Source organism: Dasypus novemcinctus, chromosome 15 (genome assembly GCF_030445035.2).
Source record: "Dasypus novemcinctus isolate mDasNov1 chromosome 15, mDasNov1.1.hap2, whole genome shotgun sequence".
NCBI classification, from domain to species: domain Eukaryota; kingdom Metazoa; phylum Chordata; class Mammalia; order Cingulata; family Dasypodidae; genus Dasypus; species Dasypus novemcinctus.
The window spans coordinates 57,826,462-57,841,148 of NC_080687.1; the positions used below are offsets into that span (position 1 = coordinate 57,826,462).

General features: G+C 34.4%; 1 long non-coding RNA gene and 1 pseudogene across 5 annotated transcripts in view; one reads left to right on the forward strand and one right to left on the reverse strand.

Moving 5' to 3' along the window:
• The window catches only part of LOC131273428 (uncharacterized), a 206,587-nt gene that overhangs the window by 67,488 nt on the left and 124,412 nt on the right, over positions 1-14,687 (reverse strand). The window contains exon 3 of one of the 5 annotated variants that reach the window (XR_011645824.1): positions 13,486-13,560. The exons of the other annotated variants lie outside the window; for them this stretch is intronic. This is a non-coding gene — a long non-coding RNA (uncharacterized lncRNA). The remainder of the gene's footprint in view (positions 1-13,485; positions 13,561-14,687) is intronic. 5 annotated transcript variants of the gene reach the window in all.
• On the forward strand, positions 7,992-8,138 carry LOC111767218 (U2 spliceosomal RNA; annotated as a pseudogene).

Genomic DNA, 14,687 nt, shown 5'->3' on the forward strand with positions numbered 1-14,687 from the left:
ACATCATGAAGATATTCTCCTATGTTAGCATCTAGAAGTTGTACAGTTTTACATGCTACATGTAAATTTCTAGTACATACAAGACTGATATTTGTAAATGCCATGAAGTACATGTTATTTTTTTATATGGGCAACACCACTTATTAAAAAGTCTATCCTTTATTTCTCTAAAATGGCATCCTTTCCATAAAGCAAGCTGGCCACATATGTTTGGGTTTATTTCTGTGCTCTCTATCCATTCCATTCATCTATTTGTATATATTTTTTGCTAATGTCACATTGTCTTAATTATTGGAGTCTCAATAAAGTAAACTTTGTAACTTTGTTCTTTGAGATTGTTTTCTTTATTTCTAGCTTTTTAAACTTCCAAATAAAATTGAAAGGGCTTACTAATTTCTACCAAAGTAAAACTGCTGCTACATTGATAAGGATTACATTTATTCCAAAAATTAATTTGAGAAGAATTAATATTCATCAACCTTTTGAAACAAATTGATCGATTCTAATAATTTTTCAATATATTCTTTTGAATTTTCTATGCAAAAAATTATGTAATCTCAAATATGAAAGTTTAATTTCTTAAATTTCAATCCTAATAACTTTTATTTATTTTTTCCATGTATATTGCTCTGTCTGGGACCTGCAATAAAACATTGAATAGAAATGTTTTTAGCTGTCATCTTTGTCTCATTCCTGATCTCAAAGGAAAAGCATTCTACATTTTACCAGTAAGAATTCTGTTTAGTCTAAGTTTATAAATATATATGCTTTATATATGTATGTATATATGTATATACATATATATATAACCTTTATTAGATTAAGGAATTTCTTTCTATCCCTAATGTACTAAGAGTTATTTAATTATGAACAGATGCTGAATTTTATTAAATGTGTTTTCTGCATATGTTGAATGAATGTATGTTTTTTCTCCTTTGTTTCCCTAATTTTGGAAATTATATTACAAAATTCACAGAATAAACCCAGTTTAGTCATGATTTATTGTTCACTTAAAATACTGCTTGATTTTATTTGTTGAAATATTTTTAGCTCTTCCTAAAAAAATCCATAACCCTGAGAAAAACATCAGACAAACTAAAATAGAAGGATATACTACAAAATTATCAGCAGCCTCAAAACAAGGAAAGTCTGAGAAACCATCAAAGTATAGAAGAGCCTAAGGAAGCATGATAACTAAATGTAGTATCGTATTTTGGATGGGATCCTGGAACAGAAAAAGGACAATAGAGAGAACTAAGGAAATCTAACTAAATAATGGACTTTATTTCATTTTTTAAAAGTGTCAAAATTGATTCCTTAATTGTGATAAATGTACTATCAGAATAAATGATGTTAACAGTAGGGGAAACTGGGTGTTGGGTACGTAAGAACTCTGTACTATCTGCAGCGTTTCAAAAAGTCTAAAACTATTTCAAAAAACAGTTTTATTAAAAATATTTTTTGTAGGATTTGCAATCCTATGATCATGAGAGATACTGGACTTAATTTTCTTTCTTGTAATGTCCTCATCAGGTTCTGATACCAAGATTACATTGGCCTCAAAAAAATAACTTAAAAGATGTTCCTTCTTATTCTATTCTCTGGAACAACTTATATATAATTCTTATTATTGTTTCCTTAAATATTTTGTAGAACTCACCTGTGAAGCTATCTCAGCTCAAAATTTCTTTGGGAGGAGGATTTTAATATCAGATACATTTTCTGTAACACATATAGTTCTGTTCAGATTTTCTATTTCTTCATGGGTCAATTTTGTTTATATGTTTTTCTAGGAATTTCTCCATTTCATCTGAATCCTCAATTTAATTGGCCTAAAGATGTTCATAATATTCTCTTGTTATCTTTTTAACATCCACACAGACTGGAGCCAGATTTCCCTTTTCATCCTCGATATTAGTTACTAATGCCTCTTATTTTTTTCTTCATAAATTTCACCAGTGGTTTATCTTTTCAGATAAATTTTGCTTTTGTTAATGCTCTCTACTCCGTTTTTTCTAGTTCATCAATTTCTCCTATTATCTATGTTTAATTTGCTTTCCTGGTATCCTGCAATGAAAACTTAGATATTTGACTTACCTTGAGCATCCCAAAAGTTCTGATACATTATTATATTTTCATTCTCATTTCATTCTAAATAATTTCAAAATGAATTATGAATTCTTCTTTGACTTAAAGCTATTTAGAAGTTTATTTCTTAATTTCCATATATATTTGGATACTTTTTTTAGCTATCATTTGTATTATAGATTTTAGCGTAAAACCACTGTGGTCAGGGAAAATATTGTAAGATTTCTAAAATTTATTAAGTTCTTAGTAATATATTCTTTTAATATTGTTTTATGGTCCATCATATGGTCACTTAAATGTTTCATGTACACTTGGAAATAATGTGTCTTTTTAGTAGTTTGGTGTAACGTTCTATGGATGTTGAGTTATATTTATTAATCATATTGTTCAACTAATCTCTATCCTTACTAACGTTTTCTTGTTTGTCTCATTCAATACTTTAAAAAGTATGGAAGGGAAGTGGACTTGGCCCAATGGTTAGGGCATCTGCCTACCACATGGGAGGTCTGTGGTTCAAAACCCATGTGGAGCTGACCCACGCGCAGTGCTGATGTGCGCAAGGAGTGCCGTGCCATGCAAGGGGTGTCCCCCGCGTAGGAGAGCCCCACATGCAAGGAGTGCACCCCATAAGGAGAGCTGCCCAGTGCAAAATAAAGTGCAACCTGCCCAAGAATGGCGCGGCACACATGGAGAACTGACAGAACAAAATGACACAACAAAAAGAAACACAGAATCCCGGTGCCGCTGATAAGGATAGAAGCGGTCACAGAAGAACACACAGCGAATGGACACATAGAGCAGACAACTGGGGGAAGGAATAAATAATAAATAAATAAATAGATAAATAAATAAATAAATAAATAAAATCTTTTAAAAAAGAAATATATGATCTTCTTAAAAAAGTATGGAAAAATCTTCCCCAATAATTATGGATTTGTCTATTTTTTAGTTTTACATTTTTAAGGCAATGTGTTAATAGATAAATACTAATGTAGAAATTTATAACTTCTTGGTGCAACTTTTACAAAATACCCCTTTTTAGCCCTGGGGGTGCTTTTTCCCCTATTATTTGATAATAGCATAATAGCTTTTTGTTGTTGTTAGTCTTTGTGTGATAAACCTTTTTCTTTCTTTTCACTTTCAAATTTTCTTTATTCTTATATCTAAAATGTATCTCCTTTATGCTGAATTTTTAAAACCAGTAATCTTTGTCTTTTTCACCAACTTTTTATTGTAGTAATATATATAAAATTCAGAATTTCATATTTTATTCAGTGATATTAATTCTATTCACAATGGTGTACTACCTTTGCCAACATCCATTATGCCAAAATTCAAATAGAAAGTCTGCACTCATTAAGAGATAACTTCCCATTTCCCTCAGTCCATAACCCTGGGAAATCTGTAATTTACTTTCTGTCTCTATGAATTTGCTTATTCTAGATATTTTGTATAAGTGATATTATACAGTATTTGTCCTTCATGTCTGGCTTATTTCACTCAACATGATGTTTTTAAAATCACCCATGTGATGGCATGTATCAGAACTTCATTTATTTGTATGGCTGAATAATATTCCTTTGTGTTAATATACCACATTTTGTTTAGACATTCATCTACTGATGAATACTTGGGTTGTTTCTACCTTTTGGCTACTGTGAACAATGCTACTATGAACACTGGTGTACAAACATCTGTTCAAGTCCCTGCTTTCAATTCTTTTGGGTACATACCAAGAGATGGGATTGTCAGTTCATATGGTGACTCCATGTTCAAATTTCTGAGAAACTGGTACAGTGATGCCACCATTTTACAATTCCACCAACAATGTATGAGGGTTCCAATTTGTCTGCATCTTCACCAACATCTCTTTTTTTCTTTTTTTAATAATAAACCATCCTAGTGGGACTGAAGTTGTAACTCATTGTGGTTTTAATTTGCATTACCCTTATGATCAGTGACATTGAGCACATGCTTGTTAGCCATTTGTATATCTTCTTGGCAATCTTCCCCCTTTAATTGAAGTATTTTTTATATTTACTCTTTTTAAATTTAGTTTTAACTAATGTATTAAATACCAGTCTAGCTAATGTTAAAACACTAATTTATTTAAAGTTAAACCTACATTTTTAAGTTTTTTATTAGCTCTGTATCTTCTATGTTGCCGTTGCTTTACGTTGTTCCCTCTTTGGGTAGATTTATTTCATTAAAATTTTTTATTGAGATATTCAGAGTTTACATACAGTTGCAAGAAATAATACAGAGAGATCTCTTGTAAGCTTTGCCCAGTTTCTGCTAAAGGTAACATTTTGCTATAATATAACATAAATACAATATAATATAATAATATAACCAAGATAGTGACATTGATACAATCCACTAATCTTATTCAAATTTCCCCATTTTACTTGTACTCATTTGTGTTTGTGTGTGTGTATCAAGTTCTATATAATATTATCACTTATGCAGGTTTTTGTATTGACCACTACAGTCAAGATACTAAACAGCTCCAACACAATAAAGATTCATCATTTCCTCACCCCTACCCTCCCACTCCCACCCATCCTTGACTCCTGGCAACCAATAATATCCTCCATTTCTAATTTATTTTTTATTTTTTAAATATTACATAGAAGTAGAATCACATAACCTTTCAGAATTGGATTTTTTTGGTGTGACACAATTCCCTAGAGATTCATCCAAGTTGTCACAAGTATATTTGTTCATTCCTTTTTGTTACTAAATAGTATTTCATGGTATGTATGTACCACAGTTTGTTTAGTCATTCATCTGTTCAAAGCTATCTGGGCTGATACCATTTTCCATTTTGGTTATGAAAAATAAAGCTGCTATGAACATTTGTGTACAGGTTTTTGTATGAAGACAAGTTTTCATTTCTCTGAGATAAATGCCAAAGCCTGCAATTCCTGGGTTATGTGGTAGGTGCATGCTTAGTTTTTACAAGAAACTGCCCAACCTTTTTCCAGAATGGCTGTACCATTTTACATTCTCAGGAGGAAAGTATGAGAGATCCAGTTTCTCTGCATCCTCAACAGCATTTAGTATTGTCCCTTTTTTAAAAATTTAATTTTTCACCATTCTAATGGGTATGTGGCAATATCTGATTGTGGTTTGTTTTGTTTTGTGATTTTAATATAGCATTTGCCTGGTTGCTAAAGATGTTAAACATCTTTTCACATGAGTATGTGCCAGTTGTATACCACAATCAATAAAATGTGTTTATGTCTTTTGTCTATTTTCTAAATGTATTTTTGTTGTTTTTACCATTGAGTCTTGAAAATTCTTCATATATTCTAGTTACTAGTCCTTTGAAGTATCTAGATACATGTTTTAAATATATTTTCTCCTATTCTGTAGTTTGTCTTTTCATCTGATTCACATCGTCTTTTGTAGAGTAAAAGTTTTTAAATAAGTCTATGATCTATTTTGAGTTAATTTTTGTATATTGCTCAAGGTTTAGGTTAAGATTCCTTGTTTTGTTTTGGTCTATGAATATCCATTTGCTCCAGGAGAAACCTTTTATGGAAAAGGTCATCCTTTCTACATTAATTAGTTTCACCCCTTATTAAAACTCAGTCAAGCATATCTGTGTGGATCTATTTCTGGGTTTTCTATTCTGTTCCATTGATCTCTGAATTGAACCTCCACCAGTATCACTCTGTCTTGATTACTGCTGCTATTATAATAAGCTTTAATATTGGGTAGAGTAATTTCTACCACTTTATTCTTATTTGTCAAGATAGTTTTACCTACTTTAGGGCCTGTGACTTTCCACATAAATTTTACAATAAGCTTGTTGATGTCTACCAAAAACCTTTATAGGTTTTTGAGAGAAATTTCTTTAAACTTATAGATTGACAGGGGAAGAAATGACATTATTACTACATTGAGTCTTCCAATCCATGGCCAAGACAAGTCTCTCCATTTATTAAAATTTTCTTTAATTTTTCATCAGAATTTTGTAATTTCTAGCAGATAATGCACTTTTTTGTTAAGTGTATATCTATGTATTGCATTTGGAGCAATTTTAAATTGTATTTTTTATTTAGTTTCTGCATGCTAATTGTTAGTGTAGACAAATGAGATTGATTTGGGGATATTGATTTTGTGTCCTATGACCTTGCTGAATTCACTTTTTATTCTTGGAGTTTTTGTAGATCTCTAGATATTTACTACATAAACAATGCATCTGTAAAGAGAGATAGTTTAATTTTTTCCTTTCTAATCTCTATGTCCTTTATTTCTTTTTCTTGCCTTGTTGCAGTGGCTAAATCTTCTAATGCTATATTAAAATAAGAAAGGTGTGAAAACATTATTGCCTTCTTTCCAATCTTAGGGGCAAAGTATGCCATTTTTTACCATTAAGAATTATGTCAGCTGTAATTTTTTCTGTTGATGATCTTTGTCAAATTGAGGTAATTTATTCTTAACTTGAGAATTTTTATCATGAATGGTTATTGGATTTTGTCAAATGTTTTATTTACATAATTTATATGATCATATGGTTTTTCTTCTTTATATTGTTGATTACATTGATTTAGCTTGGTGGATTACATTAATTGCAAATGGTGATTCAGCATTGCATACCAGGAATAAATCCAACATGGACAGAGTTTGTACATTGTTGAATTCTGTTTGCTAATATTTTGTTGAGAATTTTTGTGTCTAACTTCATAAGAGATTTTGATCCATAATTTTCCTCCTTCTTATTTTCTGGAAGAGATTGGGTAAATTTGGTTTTGATTCTTCTTTATATGTTTAGTAGCTCTTGCAGTGAAACAATTTGGATCTGGAGGTTTCTATGGGAAAAGTTTTTAAATTAAATTGACATAAAGGAAAGGGGAGCAAAAAAGTACCCTAAAAGATTTTCATGTAAAGACATTCAGAGTCTTCCTACAACACCTCCAGAACAGACTACTTTCAGAATTTGTAGAGCTCCTATCTCAGGTTCTTCACAGATGTTGGAGCATCACACATACAGATTATTCATTCTTTCTTCATGTTTCTCACAAACAGAATTTCTCTTTCCATTTGCTAGCCAAACTATACTTTCCTCACTATTATGGACTCCACATGAAACTAATTATATGCCCATGTCATAGTTCCTTTAGGTATAAATTCTTGACCTTGTCCTTTTTGTTTCTTTTATGGAGCCAGTATTCAACTCAACTATATACAGTGTACTAACAGGTATTTCCTTAAATCACACCTAAAATCCATAACAAAAACTCTAGCGAGTACAGCTTCTGCAATTGCTTATTAAGTTGATGAAACCAAATACAAAGTTTATCATTCTTTTGTGTCTGCTGCAATGAGATAAAAATGAATAGAATAGAAAAACATCTGTTATAGTTATAGAAACCCCTAAAAGAAAAAAAAACAACTCAAGATTAACTAAATTGGACATTAACTTGGAAAAAATATCACTAACATGTTTAGAAAAATGAAATGCAGACTTGCTACCCAGCTTCCATGAGTAAATAATGTTTTGCCAATGCAAATATAAATGCATGTGCAAATAATCAAAGGCTATGGCTTTTCTAGATTACTATTAAACACCCATTCTAAATTGAATGCATTTATTTTAATGATTACCTTCTTAATATAAAATCTCAATTCTGTATGTAATTGTTTAAACTTATGTTATTTTAGATACTTTAAATAAAGAAAAATGCTAACAATGTGAAAAGAGTAAAGGAAAAGGAGGTAAGAAAAAAAAGAGGAAGAATAAAAGGTGAAAGAGCAGTAAAGAACAAAAGAAAGCAAGAATTGGATAAAAGGACTGAGGGCAAAGAAGCAGTCTGAGAGAAGGAAAAAGTTTGAAGTTGAGAGGCAACAGATAGTAAAATTGTATTGGGAAGGTAAATTAGTAACCTATATGTATCGCTTCTCTGCCTTTGGCTAAGATCAAGTATAGTAACTGTAACAGTTGGATATTGCTTATGAATTCCAAAAATAGAGAGGCTATGTTTGTGAACTGGTCTTTTCCTCTGGGCATATTAGATTATATTGGACTCAGAGGTTTCACTTTTAGTTGATTAAATAATGATTAAGACTTTGATTGTGCCACGTCATAGGATGTTGATTCCCCGCCCACCACTCACAGAGAAAACCACATGGCAGAGAATAGAGTAGGAGTTTTAATCCTGGTGCCTGGGAAGTAAAAACACAGAGAAGCAGATATGTTAAAGAAATCTCCATTAAATACAGGCAGAGGCCTCAGGGAGAGAGAGAGAGCAGTTCATCTGATATTCTACAGCTGGCCTTGTGGAGAGAGCAGAGTAGCTAAGCCCAAAGAGAAATGAACTCTGGGAAGAGAGGAACCCAGAAAGCTAAACCCTGGCAGCCATCTTGCTCCAACACATGGCAATAGACTTTGCTGAGGGAAGTAACTTACACTGTATGGCCTGGGAACTGTAAGCTTCTACCCCAAATAAATACACTGTAAAAACCAACAGACTTCTGGTATTTCAGCACCCCTTTGGCTGACTAATATAGTAACTTATATGTATGTAAATAATGATCAAAACTATTTCTAAAAATAAGACCTCTCATCTGAGCTCCAGACTGATTTATATAAAATAAATTACTTTCTGAACTCCTCCATTGGATCACACAGAGACATCGCTAAAACAACGTTTCCCCTAATTTGCCAGGTTGCTATGACAAATACCATACACTGGGTTGCTTAAACAACAAGAATGCATTGGCTCATGACTTTAGAGGTCAGAAGTCCCAGATCCATGTCCCAGCAAGGCCATGCTTTCTCTCAGAAACTGTAGTATTCTGGTAATGGAATGCCATGGTTGTCAGGGTTTCTCAGCTTGCATCTCTGCCTCTGTCACATAGCAATGTCCTTGGTTTTCTCCTGTGGCTTTTCTCCAACTTCTTTTGGTTTTTAATTTCTCCTGACTGTGTCCAAATTTCTCTTTCAGTAATATGGATTAAGACCCACTTTGATTTCATTTAGCCATATTTTAAAAAATATTAACATATTCCAAGATCCTGTTTACAAAAGGGGTTCACACCCACAGGAATACAGATTCATATTAACAACATATCTTTTATTAGGGTACATGATTCCATCTAACACAAGGTCTAAAATTAAACCACCATTTACTCCTAACTCACCCTCTTCTCCCAAACATAGACATGTAAACCTACTGTACCCAGTATTTCTTATCAAACTAGTCATCTACCTAGTCAGTTGTGACTAGTCCTACTTTCTTTTTCTCCTTACATACAGATAGGATATATTCTCAGCCTCTGTTGCAGCCTCTGTTGCAGTTATGACCGTGTAACTGATTCAACCAAATAGAGTATGGGCAAAAATGATGTATACCACTTCCAGATTTTAATAGTGCTTACTCTCTTCCTTAGTCTGCCATCCAGATGCAGAGAATATATAGAATTCTGAAGTTCTATGTTACAGCAGGGGCACTAAAAGGAATAAACCTAAGACCCTTAATGACTGCTCAGTGCAAAGTTTCCCTCCCTATTGTAGAGTCTTATTAGACTGAGACATGAGCAAGAAATAAACCTTTTTGGTATTGAGAGACTGAGATTTGGGAAATTCTAATAGTAAAGGTTAGTGTTCCCTAATTAATACAGAAACTGATATTTTGAAGTGAAAGAATACACTAACATGCAAAATACATGACATTGGCTTAACAGTCAGAAATCAAGCAGTAGAGAAATAGCTGTCATTGGCTTTGAAAATACAGTGATAACATTATGATAATGATAAAATAATTATGAAACTGCCCTCTGTGATAATTTAGAGGTAGAGCACATGACAATAAAATCTCAAGGTCTAAGGAAAGTATCTAGAAAGAATCAGAATGTCATGTGTTGCCTGAAAGAAAGAGATGCACTTTAAAAAGAATTGGCTGGTTTACAAGCAGAAATGAAAGAAAAGAGAGTACAGTGGTTGGAAAAGCTCCATTGCTGCTAGACCTCCAAAGGTAAGAGCTATTACAGGGAAGCGGACATGGCTCAACTGATAGAGCATCTGCCTACCATATGGAAGGTCCAGGGTTCGATACCCAGGGCCTCTTGACCCGTGTGGTAAGCTGGTCCACACGCAGGGCTGCCGCATGCAAGGAGTGCTATGCCACGCAGAGGTGCTCCCACATAGGGGTGCCCCAAGCACAAGGAGTGTGCCCCACAAGGAGAGCCATGCCACATAAAAAAAGCGCAACCCACCCAGGAGAGGCACCACACACACACAGAGCTGTTGCAGCAAGATGACACAACAACAATAAAAAAGAGATGCAGTTTCCTGGTGCCACCTGATAATCCAAGCAGATACAGAAGAACACACAGCAAATGGACACAGAGAGCATTCACAGGGGGGAAGGGGAGAGAAATAAAAAAAATAAATCTTTTTTAAAAAAGAGCTATTACAGAGAGAAGTATTAATCAAAATCTTCCCATTAAAACTTCTCAATTAAACAAAGTAACTCAACATTTGGCAAATATGACAGTCCTCACAGTAAACATTAATATTACAGATAGCCTCAGGTTGCCTCCATTATACAGAAAGAGACACATTAAAGTAAGAAAATGATTTAAAAACAAAAAGTGAAATCTGAAGCAAATCTGAGAACAAGTCTAGAAAGAAATTTGAGTTTAGTTATTGACACATGGAAACAACAGGAAGCAATAAGATCACACACCTATTACTTTTTTGAGGGAATTGAACTAGTCAAGGAATTATAAGCCAGGTTTGAAAATACGTGTTCAGTGAGCTTTCAAATATCTCTTAAGCAAAAATGGCATGTGAAAGCTATGTCTCCTTCAGATATTGTCAAGGAAGAAAAACAGAAGGCAGAACTATGGGTCATAACCAGAGAGCAGAACTTGGGACTAATCATGACACTTCACCTATTTCTGGGAGAGGGAGGCTTCCACCATGTCTATCCAGTAGATTTCAGGCTTGCTACAGACCAGTGACTGTGTGTTTCTCACTCTTTCTTTTTCTGAAGAGGAATGTTTGTCTGTTCTTATTCAGTCTGTTTTACACCATTTTGCATGGGTAGAAGGGGTTAGAAAATTTGTCATTTTAGTCCTAAATCACAAAACTATGAGTAACATCTCACTATGTATCACCTAGAGACACTGCACTTGGAGCTGGATAAGGGACTGCATGGGACTTAAGGTGTCTCCCTTAGACACCTTCTATTTGAGGGAGGAATCGTGAAAAATACTTGATGGTTATAAAGAAAGAGACAATGTTGTGTCTTCAGCAATGTTCATTCTTTTACTCCTGGACACCCAAAAAAACTCCTTTGAAATTAGGTGTGGCTAATGGATCAGTTCAGGTCAACAGAATGTGGACAGAAGTAAATACACACAATTTCCATCCCTGGACTCTAAAATTGTGAGAGGTCTCACAATCCTCAACATTCTTTCTCTTGCTTTGTCACCCAGCTTGAAGTAGAAGATTCAGAAGAGGACTCTGAGACTCCATGGGATTGTGAAGTCACTAAACAGAAGGACTTTGATTCCCTGAATGACTATCTGGTACAGAAATACCTCCATGCATCACTCACAATATGTATTGGACTGTGACATGAGAAAAAAATAAACCCTTATTGGTTTTCAATACTCATATTTTATCACTGATCTAATTTTATTTTAATATTTTCTTTACTGTTTATCTCTCTCTAGAGAGTAATACCTCTGAAGTTAGAACATTTTTTTCTTCATTTTTATCCCTGGTTTATAGCAAAAGGCAGAAGTATTTCTTGAATATATAAACTCATAAGATCACTGACAGCCAAAATGTAGTTGAGGAAATTTTAAAAATGGCGGGATTCAGAGTGGCATCATGAGTCAGTGAAGCCACATTAAGTAGGGTCAAAAGCTCTGATGCTGTAACTCACTCCAGGAGCAATGAGCAAAGCATCTAAACTCCCAAGATCATGGACTCTCTAGGTCATCTCTAAGGATTCTTCCAACTCCAGCTTCTAGGGATTGCCAGATATATTCATCTCATACCAAAAATGGGGTGTAGGGAGTGGGGATACATGAAACAGTTAATTATGGAGAACACCAGACCATGCACAGAATGTTTTTGGAGTCTGGTGTGATCTAAACATGACCAATTTACTATCTCACATAGTAGTAGTAGCAGTACTTTGTTGATCAGTATGAGTTGTCAATTTCCATACTCTCTTAAAATAAAAACTTCTTGGTTGCCTTCCCTAAACCCTGTCTGTTTCATTAACATGCATTTTTTATTTTGTCTGTCTGATCATTGTCCAACTTCCAAATTAGCAAGAACTTCTGAAAATGTTTGCCATTTCATTCATAGTTACCTATGAATATGTAAACAGAAGTACATTGATTTTATAAATGATTATTTCATAATCAGAAGTTAGCTGCTTCATGAGAAATACCTTATTCACAGGGGGAAATTGCCAGTGATATGTGCCCTGGTTTTGCCCAACTTGGATAAGGGTCCAAATCTGTCATAACTGATACTTGTCCAAGATCAGGCTCAAAGGATGAAGAACATATGCATTTGATCAAGTCATTATTGCATTATTACAGTCAGCTCTATGTGTGTGCTGGACAACAACATGTCTATTTACTCTAAGCCTGAGAATGAAACCTTAATGCCAATAGTTATCAGGCTGCTGGGAAAATGGCAAAAGCTAGACTGTGGTAAGATTAAGATTCAACTGTCTATACAAGCAAGCTTAGAAAGCTTGAAAAAAATTCGCCTGGTGAACATGTTTGAGTTTATTCTCCTTTCACATATTTAGAAGTTTATTATACACACATAAGTTTTTCAGAAAGGTCTGACATGTCACAAGACTATTAGAAAAGGTTTTTTTAATAAAGTTTATGGCGACCATTGATATAGTTAGAAATAAGTTCCCTTCCTCCCTGAGAAAAAAACTACTTTTTTATTTTAGGAGATTTTTAAAAATCAAAACTATGTCAGGAATATGTAATATGTGGATTTTGAATATATTTCTTTCTTTACAGTTTTAATTATTGGGGAACCCTAGATTCTATTTCTTCCTATACCAATATTTGCAGAAATTACACAAACTACACTGTGGGAACAGAGACCAAAGTGTGAGTTTTCCATGAAATTTTTTCCATTAAGACAGTCTTACAAAACTGTAGAAATTTCTATTCCTTTTGGCCACATTCTCATATATATATATATATTTCCCACCACACCCCACACCCCGGGGTTTAAGATTTAAACCCACTATTTCTCTGAAATTCGAGAAAAGTCAAAATTCCCACAAAATTCATTAGTCAGTTAGTTAAGCAAATACCCAGTATCTAAGCGCCTAGGAATATCCAGAAACTTTAATGTGATCATTTATAAATTTTGATATCTTTAAAAATTACCTTATGGAGAAACTTCTGGAGAAGATGGTAGAGTAGGGAGTTCCAGAAATCAATTCTTCTACCAACTTCCATTAACTGTAAAATATGCAGGAACTCTCTCAAATAACTATTTTGAAACTCCAGAGACAAGAAGAACACTACAGCATAAAGGGAAGAGTGGGAGTGAAAGGCTAATAAATTACAGTAAAAAAAAACAGTAAATTGCTCTTGGGCTTCTGGCACCCATTCCGTATTCTTTGTGGCAAGTTGCTAGAAGGTCTGGTCCCTGGCTAACTGCTGGTGACAGAGGCACATAAAAATCCTCTCCCCCAAGAACAATGATGGGCATGGCCTGTCACCAATCATGGCTTTTGATTAGCAAATTTGCATTACTGGGTCCCAGCTCTGAGGGCAGCTATTGTTTCAACCTGCACCTGACAAAGGCTACAGCAGCCATTGTTTCAACCTCCCTGGACAAGGTCAGAGACAATGGAGATTTAAAGATGTAGTGCTTCTCAAGGATGTGAGGGACAGTTACTTTAAAGTCTGCATTTGCTGGAAGACCAAGAAAGTTCAGCTTTGCGGAGTCATTGGAGAAACTTTTGGTGCCCTTCCTGTCCCCCTCCACTGGGCACTTTGGAGTCTTCATGGGTTCCTGGCTCTGTTTTGACTGGGAGAGACTGACTTGGGAAAGTATTTCCCTAGGGTGACTCTCCCCCCAGAATTTATCATCCAGGTAAAAGTAATATAGATAATGAAAGGAGTGTAAAAACTATAGAGGCAAACAGTCTGGGACAAAGACCTGCCAGCTTCAGATGCCCAGGAGAAGGAGGTTTGTACCCTCGGAAACAGAGGGGATAAACTCCTGTAAATAGGGAAACTCCAAAACAACTAACAAGCAAAAGCCCAGGACAAGACAGAGGCCCAGTAAGACAGGGAGAGTCTTGCACAGTGCATTTGCCTTGGACAGACCTCCTTGATTGGAGGGTTGAAGCTCAAGAAAATCTCTGTCTTATCATCAGCTGATTACAAAACCAGGGAATGGACATCCCAGGGAGTAAATCCTAGAGTTAACATTTTAAAATATTAAAAAGTACAGTGTGCAACAAAAGATTACAAAAAAAAACAAAAAACAAAGAAAGAGAAAATGATGGCCTATCCAATGAAAGAGATAAAAATACAGGAAACACCAACGAAGAAGATGAGAATGTTGGATATACCGA